General features: G+C 35.6%; 1 protein-coding gene across 2 annotated transcripts in view; it reads left to right on the top strand.

Moving 5' to 3' along the window:
* Nucleotides 1–11,761: 11,761 nt before the first annotated feature.
* DLC1 (DLC1 Rho GTPase activating protein) overlaps nucleotides 11,762–23,171 on the top strand; it is a 392,892-nt gene continuing 381,482 nt past the window's right edge. The window contains exons 1-2 of one of the 2 annotated variants that reach the window (XM_046648469.1): nucleotides 11,762–12,063; nucleotides 14,222–14,380. The gene's annotated coding sequence lies outside the window, so the exon portion shown is untranslated. The remainder of the gene's footprint in view (nucleotides 12,064–14,221; nucleotides 14,381–23,171) is intronic. The other variant, XM_046648468.1, reaches the window with a different exon arrangement.

Below are 23,171 nucleotides of genomic sequence, written 5' to 3'. Positions count from 1 at the left end.
ATCTGGGAAAGCATTTACAGAAAAGCAGACATTAGAGTTAGCCCTTATGATAACAAAAATTTGGAGAGAAATGTTAAAACGACCTTCACTTAAAATGGAAAACAAAACAATACCAAATGCTTATAGGGTGCCATACATGTCTTTATACTTACAAAAATTATCTGATTACAAAGTAATTGTTACAATTATCTTTACATTGTCACCATTATGTTCAAAATCCTTAACAACTTTGGGTCTTGCTGTAGGTGTTCAAAAAGTTGTGTTTGATCTTTTTTTTTTCTAATCAGCACTTGAAAAAAAATAGATTAATGCTAACAAAACTACTTGACCCATTTTAAGAAAAATATTGCTTCTAATTCACTTATTTCATTTGCTTATGTATCTTGCACATTCTGTGGTTTCTATCTTCTTGGTTTTTAGCAACAATTATCATTATCTTCCTATCTAGAAGAGAAGCAAGTCATTATCTTAATATGGCTATTCAGACATAAGCTAAAACAATTTTTCGTACATGGAAATTTTTGAACATACGTGTTAGTGATAGAATAATTTTCCTTCAAGAGCTTCAGTATCATCATATCAGCTTCCCTGACTCGTAGCCCAAAGAAAACAGTCATAGAAACCATCACTCAGGGGTTTCTGTCTCCAAGTTCAGTGGGCCTGTTACTCAAACCGACTTTGCATGTGGAATTGTTTTCGTCCTAAACTTTAAAGTCAAATGTCTGTGTTTTTGATAGTTCACACTTTCTACTTAAAACCCAAAATATTATTTTAACTCATTAAAAAGCTTGCAGCCCAGCAAGGCCCCAAATAAAATAGCTTCTGTGTTTCTGGGATTCATTTGTCTACATAGGAACTTGGCCACTGTAACAGACACTCGACTTTGGCCCACGGATAACTAATATAAGCAGAGGAAACTCTGCTATATTTTATCCCACAATAAGATTATTTTAGTAGTGAAATTCAACCTTCCAACATAAGGATAGGAGAAACCTATTATGACACATGTTTTACAAACTCTTTCAAACTATTTTTCTAACATTTGAATTTTGGCAAAGTTTTTACTACATTCTGCCCAACATATTTTTCTCCAACTTAAAATGAGATATGCAATTTCACAAAAACTTTAATTTTACAGTTTTTTTCAGTTTTCTTTTTTCATACTAAATGGAAACCTGGTCATTGAAATTCATGAAAGAAAACACTGTTGTATGTTGTTTTATCCAAGAATATAATTAAGAGCAGGCTGTAGAAGTGACACTATATAAATGTGAATATGTCTGATTGGATACTGAACAGAACACCAAAGTTTTTCAAGAGTTTGATAAAGAATTGTTTATGTTCTTTCAGTTCTAATTGTGTCCTTTATTTCTAATGGTTAACACATCAGTTCTACCAAGGCTGATAATCTATAAGTGAAATAATGATTTCTACTGCATGCCCAAGCAAGCATATGCACTGAAATGTTTACACTTAAAATTGGGTGAATTCAGTTGTTAAACCTTTGGATAATACTTAGCTAATACTCATTTCAAACATAAATGATTATTCTACTGGTATGTAGGGTTTAAACTGGATAATCCTTAAAAATTCCAGGAGCAGGGTAACCTCTGTTCCAAGAAAATATTAGGTTGCTTAGTAGGAATCCGCTGAAACTAAGATCTCTCTAAAGATATGCCTGCTGTTTATATATAATAGATGCTATTTCATTCCCTCTTGCCGGAGTAATGGTGAAAATTTTTCAGTTGTCTGGATCTTGATCAGGTGCTTCATCAATAAAATCATTACAAGAAAAAATAATGCACGTTCTTTTAAAATGGACCTACCAAAATGGACCATATGTTTGGTCATAAGACAAGTCTCAATAAATCAAAAAAAAATCAAATTATCCATAGTATATTCTCCAACCTTAATGGAATTAATTCAGAAATCAATAACAAAGATAACAAGAAAGCAACAAACCATTATCCCTTTTGAACATAGATGCAAAAATTCTTAACAAAAGTTTATCAAATTAAATTCAGTAATATATAAAAGATAATAATACATCATGACAAAATATGGTTTGTCCCAGGAAGGCAAGATTTGTTTAACATTTGAAAATCAGTTGATGAAATGTGCCATTATTAACAAACTGAAAAAAAAATCCTTTATGCAGACTTAAAAATAAAAATCCTGGGGCCGGCCCCATGGCCGAGTGGTTAAGTTTGTGTGCTCTGCTTCGGCAGCCCAGGGATTCACCGGTTCGAATCCTGGGCGCGGACATGGCACCACTCATCAAGCCATGCTCAGGCGGCGTCCCACATGCCACAACTAGAAGGACCCACAACTAAAAATACACAACTATGTACCGGGGGGCTTTGGGGAGAAAAAGGAAAAATAAAATCTTTAAAAATAAAAAATAAAAGTCCTATTCAGAAAAATATTTTTTGGATTCTGATATACTTTCCTGATTTTAAAAAATGCTCTTTGCAAATTAGAAATAGAGTAGGGCACAATTTCTCCAACTTGACATCATCAACATTTTGGGTCAGATAACTATTTGTTATGGGAAGCTGTCTTGTGAATTGTAGTATGTTTTGCAGCCAGGAGCAGCACTGTGTGCCAGTTGTGACAGCTAAAAATATTTCCAACATTTCCAAATGTCCATGGGGAGCAAATCACCCCCAGCTGAGAACAACTGGAATAGAGGGAACGTCCCTAACTTCATAAAGGGCATCTACAAAAAAACCTTGCAGCTAACATCATAATTAAGGCTAAAAGACCAAATGCTTTTTCCCTCAGATCCAAAACAAGGCGAGACCATCCACTTTCACCAATATTATTCAACACCATAGTGCATATTTTAGCCTGTGGGGAAAAAAAATCAAAAAAATCAATAAAAAGCATTCAGATTGAAAAAGAAGCAGCAAAACCATCTTTATTCACATACAACATGATCAGCTTTGTAGAAAATCTTAGGGATCTTCAAAAAGCTACTAGAAATAGTGAGTTTTGCAAGTTTTCAGGATAGGAATCAATGTACAAAAATGAATTGTGTTCTATATAATACAATAAACAATTGGAAACGGAAATTTTTAAAAATATCATTTACAATAGAATCAAAAACATGAAATACTTAGAGATAAATCTGACAAAAATGTGCAAGACTTCTACAGTGAGAAGTACAAAATGCTGCAAAGAGAAATTGAAAATGTATATAAAAGAAGTGATACACTGTGTTCATGGAACAGAAGGCTCAGTATTATTAAAATATTAATTCTCTCCCAATTGATCTAAATAGCAAATTGATCGAAATCCCAACAGATTTTTTTGTAGAAATGCACAAGCTGCTTCTAAAATTCATATGGAAATACAATGGTCCTAGATTATCCAAAACAACATTGATAAAGAAGAACAAACTTGGAATATTTATAACACTTGATTTCAAAACTTATTGTAAGGCTACGATAATCAATACAGTGTGGTACTGCATAAGAGATAAACAAATACATCAACGGAACAGAATAGAGAGTCTGGAAATAGAACCACATATGTTTGGTCAATTGATTCTTGTTAAAGGAACAAAGACAATTCTGTGGAGAAAAGATTGTCACAAATAGTGCTAGGACAACTGGATATCCACATTCCAGGGAAAAAAAAGAAACGAACTTTGGTCCATACTCTTGTCATATAAAAAAATTAACTCTAAATGTCTCAAAGAACCTAACTGTAAAATCTAAACCCATCACACATAAAACATTTGTGATCTTAGATTAGGCAATGAAACCTAATTTCTTTGCCATGAGACCACAAGCACAATCCATAAAAGAAAAAGACTGACAATTGTTCATTTATCAAAAGTAAGAACTTCTACTCTCCAAAGCCACTGTTAAAAAAATATACAGACAAATACACAGGGATAAAATATTTGCAAATCACCTGATAAAGAACCCATATGCAGAATATATAAAGATGTCTCATAACTCAATAATAAGGAAACCAACAACCCAATTTTTTTTTAAAAGGACAAAACATTTAAACGGACGCTTCACTGAAGATATACTGATGACAAATAAGCGTGGGAAAAGATGCCTACATTATTAATCATTAGGAAATTGCAAATTAAATCACAATGAAATGTGACTAAGCATCCATCAGAAAGGCTAAAATTAAATTGATCATACCAAGTGTTGTCAAATCTGTGTAACAACAAAAATTCTCAGAAACTTCTGGTGGAAATATAATATGGAACATCCACCTTAGAAAACACTTTGTTAGTTCTTGAAAAAGTTAGAAATATGTCTATCAAATGACCCGGCCATTCACTCCTAGGTATTTATCCAAGGAAATGAAAGAATAGGTGCATACAAAGACTTGTACGTGAATGTTCATAGGAGCTTAATTTGTAATAGTCAAGTACTAACTTTGTCCCAATGTTATTGTCCCAAAAGTCGATTAACAGGTGAACGGATAAACCAACTGTGGTTTATCCCTACAACGGAACACTACTTAGCAATATAAAGGAATGCACTGTTGAAACATGCAACAACGTGGATGGATCTCAAATAATTATGCTAAGTGAAAGAAGCCAGAAGAAAATACATACATATGATTTCATGTAAATAAGTATCTAGGAAATTTCAACTGATCTGCAGTGACAGAAAGCAGAACAGTCATTGCTTGAGGTCGGAGAGGGAGAAAAGAACAAAGGGGAGGGATGACAGAGGCATGAGGAACCTTGGAGGTGATGGGGACGTGCATTATTTTGATCGTGAGGATGGTATCACAGTGTATGCATTTGTCAAAAGCAATCAAATGGCACACTTTAAATATGTGCAGTTTGTTGTGTGTCAATTATATCTCAATAAAGGTATTAAAATACATATGAGAAACGCCAAAAGCAACTGAAATCTAGAAGGACTGAAAGAGGAATTGAAAAATAAAAATGAAGAAATTAGGAAAAGGACTCAGAACTAGAAAACAACAAAAATACACTACCAGAAGTTGAGAGAAACACAAAAGCTATACCTTTCTTTGCAACCTTAAGGGATGGAACTGGAGTGAGAGTCCAGTGTCAGAGGAAAAGGTCCTCCTGAACCTGGCAGTACCAGGTTTCATCAGAGAACAACAGGAGGTGGGTTTATGTATTGAATAACACAGAAAAGCAGGTTTACAAAATTTTTGCGTTTTTCTCTTCCTTTGATATCATCTAGTTAACCAATTATCTATTATGGGTAATTTTATGTGACTAAGAACAACAGAAAATAATTTTAAATTGAATAGCAAGCAAAACTGTAATAGTGGTTAGCTGAAGTTTGCTGAGTGACTAACAGACTCGTGATATCTAATATCCACTAAAATTTTCACATGTATCATACTCCTATCTAAAATCAGTCTCCATGCTCTAGGTCCCAAGTTCTCTCTCCTACTCAAAAATCCTCTCCCATACTTTTCCACTCTCTTTTCTACATCATCATTCTCCTCCCCTTGGGAAAATACCATACCGATTACAAAACAAAACAAAAATTTGCAAACAGACTGTTATTCTCCCATCCTAATAAAACCTTCACACGATCCCAGTTACCCCGTCATTTCTTTGCTTCTTTTTGCAGTACAGCTTCAAAAGAATTGATTCTACTTGTGTCTCCAATTCCTTTCCTCAAAGTCTCCTTTAAACTATGCTACTAAGCCTGATGCTTTTGTCCATAGAGTCTCTGAACTTGTTCCTGTCATTATCACCAGTGGCATCTACATTATTAAATCCAGTGGCCAATCAGCTCTTTCTCCTCTTACTTTCTCTATTTACATTTAGTCTCTTGAGGATCTCATTCAGTCTGTTGCTTTCAATTGCCGCTATATGTTTCACTCCCAAATTGATTTCTCCAGCCGAAACCTCTCTTCCAAACTTGAATTCATATATGCAACTGCCACCTTGACATTTCTATTAGAAATGTTTAACAGACATCGCCAATGCAATGTGTCCAAAACTAAAATCCTGCTCTCTACCACGCAAATCTCACTTCACCTCCAAGCTTCTCTTTTAGTTGATGGCAGCTCCCTCCTTGAGTTGCTCAAGAAGCTTTTTTGACTTTCCTTTTCCTCTTGCATAGCAAATTTCATTCTTCAGGAAGCACTCTTGGCGCTAAACACCAAAAAGGAAGTTCACATCTGACCTTTCTCATCGCCTCCCTCTGAGCCACCCTGCGTGTCTCTCACCTGGATTACCATAGTGACCTCCCTACCCAGTCTCCTTGCTTTGGCCCTTAATTCCTTTCAGCCTGCTATTAACACAGCAGCCAGAGTAACCCTATTAAAATGTAAAGCAGACCTTGCCGCTCCTCTGCTCAAAACTTTACAAGGGCTCCACTCATCACTCAGAGTCAAAGCCAAAGTCCCTACCAGACACGCCCTAACCCCTTCCTCCTTCCCTCCCTGAGTGCGTCGTCTAGTCCTCTAGCCCTTTCTCCTTCCATCAGGGCCACACGGATCCCCTTGCTCTTTTTGGAGACTACCAGGCACTCTCATCCTTGGGACCTTGTTTACTCTGCTGGAACTCTGCAATGTCCAGATATCTATATGGTCGTCTCTCTCACCCTTTTAAAATCTGTACTAAAAAGTCCCCCTGGGAGACCTACCCTAGTATCTCTTATTTAATTCTGTAACATGGTTGCCCCTCAACCCTTGCTCCTCATACTCTTTATCATGCTGTGCACTTTCTATTTTCCCTGGTAATTATCTATCTACTAGACAATTTACATATTTATAACGTTTAGTGTTGATTACCAACCCCCTAGCTCCTATTTAAGCTTCTTGAGGGCAAAGTTCTTTTGGTTTTTGTCTGGTTGTGGTTAGTGATATATCCCAAGTGCGTAGAACAGTACTGTGAGTATAGTAAATAGTCAGTAAACGTCACCCGAATGTGTGGATGGGTATTAAGTATGCTCACTTTGTATGTATACTGAGGTCCTCCAGTGATTCCATGTTAAAGAGAAAAAGACTAAAGGAATACTTGTATTTTAACAGAAATTAACATACACAAGCCTCTATGGTAGAGTACGGGAGAAGGAGTCAGGTAGAATGACTCTGAAAGGGCAGAGACTTAATTGGAGCAGAGATTTTACTAAGGAGAAGGAATCTGGACTGGCATTGAGGAGTCTGGTCATAGGTTTTTTACCACTTTCCCCAGGTGAACAGATGGTGTAAGAGACCATGTGCGGCCCCACTTGAAAGAACTGTAAAAGACACTAGAGAGAGTGTGGGCTCTAAATCAAAAGTGAAGAAGGAGCACTTTTGAGTAGACTGAAGACGCAAGGATATTTTTTAGCCATGAAATGATAATTTCAGAGAATATTACAACAGCGCTTAGCAAAGATGCTGAAATGTGCCACATGGTGATGTTGGCTTAAGTTTTCATAGTGTGACATAGAAACAACCTCAGCTTCTACTGGCTGGGCACATCAGACCTCTCTAAAATGAGTCTTATATGGCTTGGAGTCTTCATGCTTCTAAGAGTATCCTGGCCCTATTGAACAGGCAGGAACATGCATCAGTTTCTAGGATCATATATACTCTTACTTCTGTGCCAAGATAATTTTTCTGCTACATGGAAAGTTTACGTTTTCAAAGCTATTTGAAATTTATCAAGATACTTTTTTTTCCAAAGTTATTCTTGGGTTGTAATCATTTTCAATGAAAGGAAGCAATAAACATAATAATCTAAGAAGCAGTTACAATTGGTTTTGGAAAATTTATATGCTTTTGATCCTTTTGTTAGTTCAACATCAAACTTAATTGTGTTCCTATAATGAATACACTGGGTGAATAATAAATGTCTAGTGAAAGTAGAGTGTCAAAAGTTTGACAAAGTTGATTAAAACAGCGAATAATGCACATGCAGATTATTAAATACAAACTAAAAACTTGCATTTTTTTTTTCTACACGGGTGTATGTCTATTGAAATGAATCTATTGGAAGAAAGTACATCTAAAAACTACTGAAAACGTTAACCAGAAATCCTAAGTGCATTCTATTTTTATTGTTTTGACATATACGTGGTAACTCCAACAAGCTGCAAGCAAAGTTGTTAAATACAGATTTTTGGAGGATCAGTTTTCATAGACAAAGTGCTCCTACGTTTATTCCACTAACCGTACATGTGTGGACGCTTCAAAAGTGCTTTAAAGGCCTTCATTCTCTTTATAATTTTAAGTTCACTACTCTTATGATACTGTTTCTTTATCAAAATGGACAGAATAAAAGCCTACTTACATTCACAATATCACAAATGTTAAATGTGGGTGTGGAATTAATGATGTTCACTAATCAATTTATAAAGAGTAGGACATTCTTTTCAAAAGATAGGTCTCACTTTACAGTCAAAATTTTGTTGGATTACATTAGACTCATTGAATAATTCTTTTAAAAAAGCCCAGATTCAAATTTCCTGAAGACGACTGGGGATTGACTTGTCAATCACAGGCGATGTTATTATTTAGATCATAGGAGGTGGGAAGAAAGTTGATCTTCACAATAAGTTTTAATCCTCATTTTACCACTTTCTTTTCTTAAAAGAAAAGTATATAATTGCTCCACCAATAAAATTATTGCAAATGCATACATTTAATGCTGAGTTCAATAACCAGATTCTTTAAAACGTCATCACAGAAGACAGATGTAGACATGGAAAAGAACAATAATTTAAATAGTAAAAAATAATTCTAGTTAGCAGTGAATACCATTGGCTTGACATAGACTATCATCTCTAATTTTAAAAAAATTTTTGATCCAGAGGCTAAAGCGGAGGCTTACACAGGTTAAGCAACTTGCACTGGGTCATCATGCTTGTTGGTTTTGGAGCCAGACTCCTATCCTGATACTTTGTTTTCAACTTTGTAACTGCCTCTATACCGTATTTTCTTAGCTGATCTAGTCTAGAGCAATAGGCACTTAAGGGAGTATGTATTCAGATTTAGAAGTAGAAAGGAGAAGGGGCCAAACATTTTGGACCCTTTCTATGTGCCTGACACTATGTTAAATATTTAGGAAATTATCTCCTTAATTACCTTTATACTCGTATTTGGTAAAGACTTCATGAGGATATAAGTCCTGAGGTTTGTTTGGAGCCAGGTAAATGAAGGATGAAAAATAAATGAGTAATTAAAGATTTGGGAAGTAATCCTCTAATAATAGAATAAGGATGAATTCTTATTTGTTTAGGGAAGAGCACATTAAGGAGAAAATTACCAATAAGAGTGTCTAGATATCTAAAAAGGCATTTATAAATGTATGTGAATAGAGTTTTGTTATTTCCTCAGGCCAATGTAAACAAAAACAAGGCTAAATTATATAAGGCGGGATTATAGAACTCATGAGGAGACTCCAGCTGAGAAGAATTAACAGAGTGTTAATATTTATTGAGCGCCCACTATATACTAGAGGCAGAGATAGAGATAGAGATGGAGATAGAGATACGCAAGTTATTTTAGGAAAGAACTGACATCAGTTCTCATTCCATTCTGCTCCACTGTTTTCCTAAGGGAAATAAATATAAATTTATAAATATATGCGTGTATAAAGTTGATCTTGCTTTCCAATCTGCAAGTTATGTGGAATTGTCCCCATTTTTAAAGAGGAATGTGAAACTCAGTTTCAGAAGCCCTCCCAATTTCACACAGCAACTAATTGGGAGACAAGAGAGGCAGCTGAACTCTGATAGGGAGGGGAAAAGCACAAAATGTAGAGTTAGAAAATCTGGGTTCCAATGTGGACTTGGCCACTTTCCATCATTTGATTGTGAGAAAATTACTTCCATAAATTTCTAATACTTTATCTGTAAAAGCAAAATAAGAATACACACAAAGATTGTTGGGAAGATTAATTGGGCATAGTGTCAGTGGAAGTATTTTAGATATGAATATAAATAACTTTTTAAAGAATTTATGAAAGCATGGACTTCCTTCTTGCCGTATGGTTAAAGGTTAAATAAAAGGCATCTAAATGCTTATTTTTTAATCAGTAATGTTTTGATATAAACTCTTAAAAATTTCTTCTGCCCACATGTTTTTATTTGAATGCTTCTCATCTTCAAATCCATGTGCAATATGCTATTCTTGCCATTTAATATTTCTCTCATAGTCCATGCTTTGCGTTAATTTTGAAAGATTTTAATTAGCCAATAAGAAAAGAAATAGTAGCTGTAACATCATATTTCTTTGTGTTATTACTTACCCAATATTCTCAGGGAGTAGTAAAAAGATGGCTAGGTAATATCCAGGTATCTGTCAGCCTTTATAAAAATAGAGCCAACTGAGAATAAAAGTGAATGATAAAAACTACTTAAAATTTCAGAGATGTACAGGATGGATCTTAGGGCTAATTGGTTTAATATTTCTTGTACCTCTTTATATGTCACTCATTTCTCATATTGAAATTGGAATTGTACTTATGCCTCCCATTATTGGAAATCCCTTGAAATTTGCCAGGCACACACAGACCTAATAATCAGATTAATCCAATTACTAATCACTGAAGAAAATGCTTAAGTCATAAATAGTAAGAGAATCTATTGATTGTAAATAAAGTAGAAGGGAGACATACTGAGCAATTTCAACCAAGCAAGATAATTAAACTCAGAGATGCTGTTTCCTGTTTCTCTCATATAAACAACCAAGCCGGCTCCACACGCCTATCCACAACCTGGATGTCCCAAGGCCACATCTCTCTTCTTTCCTTCCACTTTCCCTAAGGAGAATTTTGGGTCATAAAGAAATGAGAATTGGTGTAACTTCTTTCCTGAAACCACTTGAGCTTCCTCTGTGTTTATATTTGTGTCATCTTATTATAAGACGAGCTAACATCTATTATTAATTGATGCACTAATTAAAGCCATACTCGCAATTTCCATTAGCTTATTCCCTAAATTCTCCAGAGCTGGCTGTCTGGTTTTAATCAAAACCAAATGGTAGTCCAATTTCCCAGCCTGGAGCAGCTAGGAGGAAGTCATTCAGGGGAGGCACAAGAAAGAAGAAAAGATAAACAGATGATAGTTCACGAAATTTGTGTCAGCCGGAGGATGCAGATACTGTGAACTGCTTTAGAGACGTGATTCAGGGACTCTGTCATGCTAGATGGAAGCGGTTGCAAGTGGTTAATGTCAGCAAGACCGTAATAAGATCAAGATGGAGTCTGTCTTCTGCTTTTCCAGCACTGGATTTGTGTAACTGGAGGATTCTGACTAGAGGTAATGCTGCATATGCCAAGACACAGACTACTTGCTTCTGGGAAGGATTCTTGGGATTGGAGAGCTCTTGAAGAAAGTGTTCTATTTACTGGATTCTTGGGATGTTACTTACAGATCTCTCAGGTAGGATATGTCAGGCTGCAGCATTTAAAATTGTAAGTAGTCTAAAAAAGGTTTGCAAGTTTAGAAGAATTATGGTATTAAAATTCATCTTACTTTCTTGAAAGATCTTTTGAAATGAGAACTGCAAAGGTATTTTGATTAAGTTGTGTATATCCACTTAACAGAGTGGAAAAGTTGTATATGAGGGAAGAGAACTATGTTTTCTTTCCTTTTTTATTTTTTTCATAAGCAGCGTGGGATAGAAAAAGCTCTACAACTTTATGACTCTCCAGCTAATCATCTCAAGAGCTTTGACAAACTCACTTCAGTTCTGTGTAAAATCAGAACTCCTAAAACGCCCGGGCGGGCTCTGCTCTCTCCCCCTCCCCTCCGCATCGTGCAGTCTTTCTCACATGCACACTACTCAGAGGCAGGAAATGCTTGCAGGCAATCTGGGCCTGGTGGTGGAGGCCCCTTTCGCAAAACATCAGTCTGAATTTAGTAGACAGAAGTCACTAGGAACGCCTTGACAGACTCCTGCTTTAGCGAAGGCTCCCTCCAGCTGCAGAGGCTGTTTTTGTTAGAATCACACACTGCGTAAAACTGCTTAGAATAGAGCAATGATCTCAACCACGAAATGTGAACTTATATTTTGGAGAAACTAACGGGGACGGACTTCTCTCCTAGCCTGAGTGTTGAACAATGTCATGCCTTGGAGTTTCAGCTCCTCGATCTCTAGGTAAGACGCTGTGGACTATCTATCTTTCTACTTGGAAACAATCTTTGAAGAGGCAGAAAGATCGAGAGAAACGTTAGCATCTTGCACTGAGTGGTGATTTCCTAGGTTTTAGAGCCAAGCCATGAAATCAGAGGTGGAAAGTGTTTTAGTAAGTAGAAGACTGTCAGTCAAATTGTTTTAGCAAAATGTCAGTTCTAAAATAGGCTCCATAGAGATTTTAGTCTTTTCCTCCATAAACTAAGATTTTTATTTTGATCCTTTTTTGTTCTTATTTATGAATAGAGCTAAAAGACCAGGTTTCCTACTACATGGCATAAGATGAAACAAATACATATTCTCACACAAAAGCGTGAGGTGTAAATGAATTATTTTTATCTCCCCTTCTTTTGCCAACAGGGAGACTAGACAGGACTAGAGTGACTTTTCTTAATAATGAACCTCCAAAGGATATTTTGTGCCTCATTTAAAATATGAAGATTGGATTCCTCAACATTTCTCCACACCAGTTTTCAACCACAGGTCAAGCTGCTAATGTGCAGCTTAAAAGTTTTACTAGGAAAAAAAAGTACACACATAAAATTTCGGAAATTATTTCTATCCTAAATAGGATTGAATCTGATTTTCAAAAATTTAAGTCCCAGAATTAGATTTAATTTATATTAACATTCCTGGAGTCACTGCTCAGGACATATTTTCTGTGAATAGTTTTCAATAATTGAAGTAAATCTCAGTGACAATGACATTCATTATTACTATTTTAAGGCAGCCGGAAATCACTACGATCGTATGGAAAACTGATCATGTGTTCATAATTCAGATAATCATTAAATTGCATTTCCACGGGGCTATAGTCTCTTTAAGGCATCTTAGATATGTAAGTGTGCAATGTATAAGGAAAGAAATTTACTAATTACTGAAATAGCATGGACTTTTAATGCATAACATACTGTTATATTATACTTCTGAATATTTAGAATGAAAAATCATTATTTTATGGTATGTGAAAGGAACAAATATTCATGTATATTTCTAAATCTATCAGATGAACAGGAAATTTACTTAATGAAAGATGAGAACTATTTGACATTTGGATCATAAGAAATCAAGTGTTTTCATTATATTTTTACATAGTACAAGGTGACCATTTGCTGGATTAGCTAGTTATTCTTAAATTCTATGCTAGAATAACTATATCGATGATTTTTAACTACTCACTAACAATTTATCTTGTTGACTTTTAAATATGATAAAAAAGAATCTATTTTTAAATATGTGAAAAATAAAATACTAGCTTATCTAAATTACCATTTAATAAAATCCCTCAGTAGAATTTCAAAGAAGGAAAGAACACAAGATATCACTCTTTTAACACTCGTGAGGTTGCCACAAGGGAGCTAAGGAATGACATTCAAAAGTGACCTGTCCAAGGTCACACCACTAGCTAGTGGACGAGATGACAGTGGAGCCACAGTACCACGTTTCATATTCAGATATCTTTATATTACATCGCTTTGCTGTCAAATAATAATTATGCAGAATAAAGTATGAACATGTCCAGCAGAAGGCTACTTTTAGACAGAAAATTGGAGTTCCTCTTTAAAAACAAAAAAAAGGCTAAAGCTGCCACTAGTGTTGCAGTGTGGAAAAAAAATCATGCTTTTAAAAAAGAATCAAATTTACTAAGTAATGAAATTTTCCCAAATGCAAAAGTTTTCTTAAAAAGATGTTGTATGCCTTCCACAAATACTTTAAAGGAATAACTTGTTTGTGACCTTATAACATTTTATGATTATGCAAACAGAATCAATCCATATGCTAATAATTATATTAACTTTAAACGGATGTTTCTTAAAAACATAGGGCTAGAAAAGAGCTTGTCTGATTCATATCCTTGTATTCAAATAGTAACATAATGAACCTACCCCAACGGGTGACATCCAGAGGAGATTTTACTACACCCCCAGGGAATCAATTTAAGTCTCATGTACCCAGACTTGCTTTCTATTATCTAACCCAAATCTCTATTGCTGCAACTTGTTTCCACTTCTCTGGGTTTTTTCCTCAGTGGAAATACGAAAAGCCTAACTGGACATATGAAAACATAAGTGTATGCTTCTAGGCCAAATAAGCCCACTTCCTGTCAGCTTCTCTTCTACAGCTTATTTTCAATCCTTTAATTGACTCATATATCTACTCTGAACCTTCTGCAAAGTCCTTTGGTTGTAGACTATAGAATCTGGTACAGCGTGTAAGTAAACGTCTGACCAGTGCAGCGTAAAACGGGAGAGTTGGCTCTTTCATCTGCATCATACTTCAGGTATGACAATATATGTTGCTATGCACGCTGAAACCCTGCACTTTCCAAGAGACTGTCTCATAAAATTAATATATGTCATTTCTAGGACATGACATTTCTTTAGAGAGAATGTGTGTCTTAATACTTTTTTTCCATTTTTATGAACCAGATGAAATTTCCTGATGTTATTAACACTTAAAAGATATGCTATTCAACACTTCCAGTGTCACCACAGTCCTCTTTATTGGAATGAGGAATAAATGCAGTAAAGCAGATGCCTATATAGCTGACTGCATGACTACTAGAGGGCTGCGTGAAAGAGAGGGCATCCATTTATTTTTTTTTTGTTAAGGACATTATGATAAACAAGGAGAGTATTTCTGGCTCCATCCAAACCTGTGCATACCGTACACCTCACTACAAGTACTTTAGGCATGGTTTAATCTTACTTCTAGAGGATTCCGTCTTATAGGCTTCAAATGAATCTAAATTGGGACATTCAAAATTTATCTTTTGTTTCCATCTTATTTGTTTCTTCTTGGAGAATGAATGAATTGGTGCCAGTATTATCTTCCAATGAGAATCTCTCTGTAGAAATCATTACAGGACAGCGAAGTTCCAATTAGAGGTGACCCAGATCAGGCTTAGAAAATGTTATTATCAAAATAGAGCCATGTCAAGAAATTAAGACATGAGAAGTTAAAGAGGATGAGGGAAAAGTAAAAACCTCCAGATTTGAAGGAAGTGGCGTGAATATCGCGCCTCCTTCCCCACATGAATGATATGCCCTATATGTGCATGACCTCAACTAAACAGGTTTACAGAGAAGCCTGACTCCAGTTTGACTTTGGTGTGGATGTCTAAATGCAACACTGACTTCTATGGTTCTGTTTGGCATTAGACTGCTATTCCGTTCATAGAGTTTTGAGAAATAGATGGGATTAGGTTTCAAGGAAGTGAGAATAAAGGTGAAGTGTGGGTCTTGAGATCTAGTTAAAAAAAGATTGTTGATTTTGATTCAGTGGATTATAGAGTTTATAAGTGAACTTGAAAAGATTGAACAGGGACTCTGATGCAAAAAAAACCCTGAAAGGCAATGCAAACTGTGTGCATATGAACTTGCTCAATAGTTAAGACAGATGGGTAGAAAAAAAAATTGTAGCTAGTTGTACGTGTGAAAAGGTTTTTATACTAGAATGAATGAACGAAATGTTTTAATAATTCAATTCAAATAATTCAAAAAGAAAATCAGTTCTCTTAATGGAAATGAGACAGAAAGGAAGTAGGAAGATCAGAGAACAAATTTAGAAATTCACTTAGAGTTTCTATTCCCAGCAATTAGCAATACACCTGGCATGTCAGGTGTTGTCAATATCTGAAAGTCAATAAGTGTTTGTGGAGTAAATAGGAAGGAAAAAAGAAAGAAAGGAAAGGAGAATCAGTGTTGAAGAGTGGGCATTGTGGGCCTTTCTTAATTTTCTAGACATCTTGTAATGATAGAGCCATAATTTTTAAAGGGGGAAAGAAAAAAAAGAGGTTGGCAAGAGTCATCAGAGCCTGAGGCCAGAGGTTAACAATACTCTCCTAAGATGACATTACAAGTTCATTAAGAACCAGAAAGTAGCATGAGCATCCAGAAATAGTTGGAAATTAAAAGTTACACGCGGCCAGTGAGAGCAGAGCACTAGTGAATTTTCCACAATTTAAATGGGGTGGTGTACTGAGAAGCTCCCAGGCAGAGTCAGAAAACTGGCTCTGAGCCGCATCTCTGCCACTTGATGCTCTGTGATTTGAACCACGCCCCACAACTACTTTGAGCTTCTGCTTTTTATTGGTAAAGTAGGGAAGATAATGAAAATATTTATATCACCAGGTCATTTTGAGCATCAGATGAGATTTTATATGTGCAAATTGTTTTGCATACAGAATAACAAACAAATCTTTGTTTAAAAAAATGAGAGGTCAATTAGTCAGGAAAGAAAGAATCATGGCGTTTCACATTTTGGCCAAGTCGCTCATCATATTGCAATAACATGGGCTTACAAGCAATAGTTCCAGCTCATACTTAGCCATGAATTCTGCAGCTAAGATCCATCAACAACTAAAGGAGTTGTCACCCTCTTTATCATCATATCGCTTAGCATCTGGTAAATTCTTGCAATATGCCATGGATTAAGTGTTCTACATATGTTATTAGCTCATTATTATCATTATTTTTGTTAGTACCATCAATTCCAACTTCTAGTGACCCTGCGGACAATGGAGAAGAACCCTGCCCGCTCTTTTGGCACCATCCTCTCATCTTCCAGGGCTATATCAGACAATGTTCCGCTGCTGTTTACAAGGTTTTCATGCCCATTTTTTTGGAAGTGGGTGGCCAAGTCCTTTTTCCTAGTCTGTCTTAGTCTGGAAGCTCTGCTGAAACCTGTCCACCATGGGTGACCCTGCTGGTATTTGAAATCCCAGTGGCTTAGCTTTCAGCATCACAGCAACATGCGGCCACCACAGTATGACAACTGACAGATGGGTGGTGTGGTTCTCTGACGGGGAAATGAACTGGATATAGTGTCGAACCTTAACCACTAGACCAGCAGGGCTGGCTATTATTATTTTAGCTCAATATCATTATTTTTCCCTCAACAATTTCCATTATCCCCATTGCAGAAGTGAGAAAACTGAGGAACACAAAACTTAGATAACTAACCCAAATCACCAGAAAAAAAATGGTTCTTTAACAGACATCATGCCGTCACAAAAATTGGAGACAATAATCCCTACCCACCAATAGGTGTGGACATTGAGCTAGTTACTTAGTCCTGCCAAAATCGTACCTGTCTCATAGAGTATTTGTGAGTATTATTACTAAAGGGGATTGTGTAAGTAAAACACAAAATACAGTACCTGGCCTGCAGTAAATGCTTAACAAATGGAAGCTTTTTTTACTGTTACTATTATCATGATCATAAAAACTTTCTGATGCACCTACTATTACTTGGGTATATAGAAGAACACTTGGTAATAAAATCAAGTTGATATGTATGTCCAGAGATGGCAAGATGACAATTACAGATATTAAATAGAGAAGACAAAAGTTGTTATCAGAGTCATCAGCCCCTGGTAGGATACCAACCTAACAGAAGTGGCTAAGTTCCCAAGAATTTCATGCTCCTAATTTCAGTGAAAGTTGTACTTATTGAATGACTGAAATCTCAGTATCTTGCTGTCACCTAGCTATCCAAGCACATGTGTTGATGTATCTACATCTCTTATTTGCATTTGGTTGTTACTGTGTCTACCATTAGAGTGTTCTTGGAAATGATAGCAAAGCTAAAAATAGGAAGTGGCCACTTAAAGCAAAGCTACATCTCGCCATGCTGATGATAAAGCTTTATCATCTGTGTCCCTTGTTGAATGGAAATATCTTTTTATAATAAGGCAAAACCACATTTCAATCATACTGCTTTGCCATCCAAAAAAAAGAAAAAAAGGCAGCCAAACTCTTGATATCAAATCCAGATCTAAGCTTTTTCCTGTTGCATGAAAAATCCTAAGTGAAACAAGTTCAGAGCAAAGGCAATACTTTTCTTTGATTATAAAGGATTCTGTAGAAAAGAGATATCAAGGCAAAAAAATGACTTCATTAATGAATTTATTTGCAGAAATATCTAAGATACACTGTAGTTCTAAATACTCAAAGGATTCTGTATAGGATGGAACTCTATTATTGAGAAGACTGTGTACTTTTTAAAAAACAAAACATAAAACCCAAAGAGAATACAGATATCTAGAAAATAATGCATCCAAGATGCAATATTGTCCCTCATGACTGTGTTAATTCTGGGATTTCTTGGAAACCAATTATCCCCAGAAAAGTCTTAGTGATGATATCAGGCAAATATGGTAGAATGTTCCAAGATTTCCTCAAATTACATGTGGGTTATTTAAGAAAACGTTAAGAGAATCTGCAAACCTGGCTGACCTGAGTTATAAAGTGGTGGTAAGTCAAACACTGCAGCATCTGGGTTCCTGCCTGCAGGAAAATTAGAAACTACTAAGGCTCCACGAAATAGTGGGAAGCTGGAGGTAAAAATAGGGCACCACAGAAATAATAACTTGCAATCTTGTAACACCCTGCTCTTTTCTGATGAGCGGACTTGTACTGTATTGACTGAGTTCACTTTCAAAATGTCTCATCCTTGCAATAGCTTTGACTCTGAGAGCTAAGAATGAGAAAAAGTTTTCTAAGCTCAGTAAAGCTGAAATATATATATATATTTAAGTAGGTAAATGTTAAAAGAATATTTTTAAGTTGAGTGCCTACTTCTTCATTTTTCTTCTAAAGACCAAAAATGATGGAAGCCTGGATGTGTCTCTCGGAAAAAGTGATGTACTACTTATTCCACTGACTTAGTTCATTATAGATGGGTTATTCTGTAATTTACTAAAATTTCTGAAGATTTCCAGACAGCCTAGAGACATTTAGGCTGCTATTTAGGCTGCTGAGACATTTAGGAAGCTATTTCATATATAATATTTTAAGCGTCGTTAAGGAATTTACCAATAAAGAATTTTAACAGGAGTTTGTTTTTTCCACCAACAGCTAATGAGGCATAATGAGTAAATTCCAACATTTGACAAAGTATGTAAAAGTAGGTGGATAATGATTGCGCGAAGGATTAAGACACAGATTACCACTAAAAAAAGGAAATCTGCATGAAATCATACGGAGATAAATCCCTGCATCCTGTTATTGAAGGTCTCTCTCGCCCACAGCCCAATTCTAGCCCTGTCTAACTTGGATGAAATAGCAAGAGTATTTCAAAGAAAAAGTGCTAAGGGTTTTTTAGTAAAAGTTGGCTATCCTGACTAGACTCGTAGGAATGCTTTTTAAAAATGTGTTATCTTATTTTCTATTTGTTTATGCATTTACATAAAGGAATTAGGAAGAATCATATCTTTCCTAGGCTGTGTTGCTGCGTCTAAGTATGTTGAATATGTAACATCAGTTTGACAATGAGAAGCATTCCTCTTCATGTTATCATTGAGCTGGGGGACAGTGAGAAGATGCCCAAATGTGCACCATTTTGTTTGCTAGATGATTTGTTCTTTGACAGCTCCATCAAGAAAACAAATTTTACTTTGGCCTCACTGTATTGAAGATTTACTTTGATGTCAGTGAGAGCACATTTGAAGAACTGTATTAAGCTATGGTCATGTCTGTTTCTGTGTTGTTGATTCTGTTCTAATTGTCTAATTCAATTCAAGTGAATGGAACACTTATTGTGTGCAAATGTGACTCCCTGAAAGTGGGCTAAGATCCATTAAGGTTTCAAATCACTAAAGGACAGATTCCCAATCTCTCTATCTCATCAACTTGATGCTTATCATATTAGCAACAAAGTGGGCCAATGAAGGAAGGTTTTTTTCTTGGTTCAGATGGGTTCTCTATTCTTGCAAGAGTGCATTTTAGAGAGTTTTATCTTCTTTTCATTAAAAAGTGATCGTCTCTCTTATGTCTTCCCTTCCTTCCCACAATGACTGAGTACATGCTATGTGGTAGATATTACACTTATGTATACTTTAAAGCAGTAGTAAGAGGAGAACATGAGCTAGATATTTAACATGGGATAGGTAATTAAGAAGGAAGTCTCTAAGGAAAACCAGAAGTAATTCTGGCCATCTAAGGAAAAAGTAGGAAAATAAAGAGAAAGTGGCAGAATTCTTATGTCTTTGTTTTTTCTTCTATTAAATAAGCAAGATCTGTGTGAATATGTTTAAAAACGATTCAGGAGTCAATCAGATGCATGTATATATATATATATATATATATACATACTTGTGTTTATATATGTGTATATATGTATATCTATATATGTCATCTATGTTCTGAAAGGATAAAACAAGATACGCACATTTGAGGGGTTGAATCAAAAAAGTTGCCATCTTTCCAAATACTGTGAGTGACGTGACCAGGAGAAGTTGGAGAATAGTGCAATGGAGAATTCCGCTTTCTCATGCATTTACTCATTTTAGTCTATTTACGTATTTCTGTATCTTAAACTTTTACTCAGATAACATTTTAGAAAGACTAGAGCGAAGAGGATTACCAAGAATACTTGTCCCAAATTTCAGGAGTTCCCAGAAGGGTTGGGGGATGAAAGGAAGGCATAAGAGAAATCACCTAAGAATCTCATGGAAAACTGTACTGACATCCTTGGCCCAAAATAAATATGCAAACTGGCACCTTTATTTCTCTTAAGGTATGAGGCAGGAATATGTGTAACTGTGAGGGGGTCATGGGGTGAGAGGGGAAGGGCTGAAGGGAATAGTTTGGTCCCGTTGGACATATTTTAGTGGAACTACACCTATATTTATGTATCAACTCTTTGTTAAAATTACTGCTCTGGAACACATTAAAATTTAGATTATTATTTAACATGCTTTCTGAGATTCAGAAAATTTTCTTTATCTCAAGCAAATGACACGTATAATCATGATAATTTAAAATTGTTTTTAGCTATTTCTCCTGACGTTTACCTCCACATTTCTAAACAACGTGATTGTACTATTTTTTTTCCAAGTTAGACATTATCTGTTAACTTCCTACTATAGAAAACGAAGAGTTAGCTCTCTGAAACTATTCTCTCCACCGTCTCTCCCTAACCCCATCCTCCACAAATCCTGTGCTCCAAAAATAGCTGTTTCATAGTTTTTTTTTATTAAGTCACTATTTACTATTTGCATTATTTTGGCTACATAAAATTTTCTCAGCTAAGCCAAGCAGTGTACTATGATTACATTTTCTTTCATTTGACTGTTTTATTTCCAGTGTTGCTATTGAGAAATCTAATATAATTCAGATTTCCGATGCTTAATACTCTCTGTTCTGTCTCTGATAACCTTTATGATCATTCGCTTACCTCTAAAATTCTAAAATTTCGCAAAGTTATTTCTTGGCGCAGTCTATTTTTATTCCTTGTATTACTGCATACTTTATTGATTCCCTTCAACCTGAAGACTTGGGTCATTAGTTCTGGGAAATTTTCTGAAATTTTTTTCTTTGACAAACGTCTCCCCTCCATTTTCTCTGAGATACTCCTGAGAAATGTGGTTTCCCTCCAAGGAGACCAGTGAATTTTAAAGTTGTAAGTAATACTCTGGAATTTATTGTTGCCTCTGCTATCTTTCCCAAAGAGATGATTCTAGAATGGGAAGAATCTGAAGCCTGAAAGAAAGGAAGACTTCAACCATAGAGCAGGAAACTCTACCTCAACTCCCATTTCACCTGGATATGGTTTACCACAGAGGGCCTCATTCAGGGATTTCCTCCTAGAAACCCTAACTAACATGTCCACCACCCCTGACACCACTCACAGAAAGCAAGCAAGAAGGAAAGAAGGAAAGAAGGAAGGAAGGAAGAAGGAAGGGAGGGAGGGAGGGAGAGAGGAATTGATGACCCCCTGTTTTGTGTTAAACTTTCCATGGTGTTTATGGCCATGAGAGGACTTATTATTTTTGTTTACATGAGTTTCTCCCTTAAAATTATAAGCTCCTTTAGGTAAGGTAGAATATATTATTTAGGTTTATATTCCCAATGTTTAGCAGAGTGTCTATGGCCCCTTAGGCACTAAATAAACACTTGTTGAATAAATGATTAAGATAAGACAGCATTGCTGTCAGTTCTACAGTACTGCCCACTTGATTTTTAGCCACAAGTATTTCATTTGCGCCATGTTCTCCCAGGCTATAGCATCAACAATAGTGATTATCATCAGGTTCTTCTTCCCAGGCACAATTGCCAGGTTCAAATTTAAGGTATGTGTTTATTTCAGAAGCAAGTGCAAAGGAGAGCATGACTGATATCAAACAGAGGTCAGTGATTCTCAAACTAGAATGTCTCCAATTCTTGTTGGTTTTGATTAACTTTAAAATATATACTGCATGCCAAAAAACGCTTACGTCAGTTGACGGTAAACTCTTACAAAATTAACCCAAACAATAAATTTTAAATCAATTTGTGTCTAAACATCCTACGCGCTAATATCAAAAAAAGTGAATTTGGACATTTCATAAATATTTTCCAGAATTGTTTCATAATCAGAGGTACATTGAGTATCTTTTAATATTAATACAGTGCTGTTTGAATACATGAATTTAAGAAAGAAAAAATCCCCATGGAAATACACTTCATAAAATCAACAGCCTGGAATGACCTATGCTTTTCCAGATCTTTCATCCAAGTCCTGAGCAGCTGAGCTCATTCTGAATGAAACTGTATAAAGGGATTACCAAAAAAAATGTAATAGAAATTTGCAAAATAGGTGGTTAGTAGTTAGAAATATAATTTTAAATGAAGCTGCCTGGTGAGGAGACACATAGGGAAAGTCAGGTCTTTTACAAAGACATTTCAATCTTATAGAATGGATTCTAGTCAATTGAGATGATTTAGAAAATGAGACCAATGTGCTCAGATGCGAATGACAATAATCCAAGGTTTCTTTTTATTAATATTCTGTTTAGCCTTTAGATCTTGGAGGCAGATTTTAACCATAAATCTTACAAATCAGAATTTAAATAGGAAGTATGAATAAGAAAGCTCGTAGAGATAAATGTTTTTAAACATCTATTAGATCACAGGATATGGACTGAGTACTCAAAAGGTAGTGGTGATGGTCATAATGATAATTAGGAGATTTATGTCTAAAAATAAAGACACTGTACATTCACAGGAATCATTTGAAAATGTCCAAAGAACCTAGATGAGAAGTTAGAACAGAAGGAGTTAATGCTGTGTTGCGTCTATCTAATTTAC

This window comes from Equus quagga, chromosome 22, assembly GCF_021613505.1.
Source record: "Equus quagga isolate Etosha38 chromosome 22, UCLA_HA_Equagga_1.0, whole genome shotgun sequence".
Classification (NCBI taxonomy): domain Eukaryota; kingdom Metazoa; phylum Chordata; class Mammalia; order Perissodactyla; family Equidae; genus Equus; species Equus quagga.
Note: the sequence above shows the minus strand (reverse complement) of the source record. Positions and strands in the feature narration are given on the sequence as shown.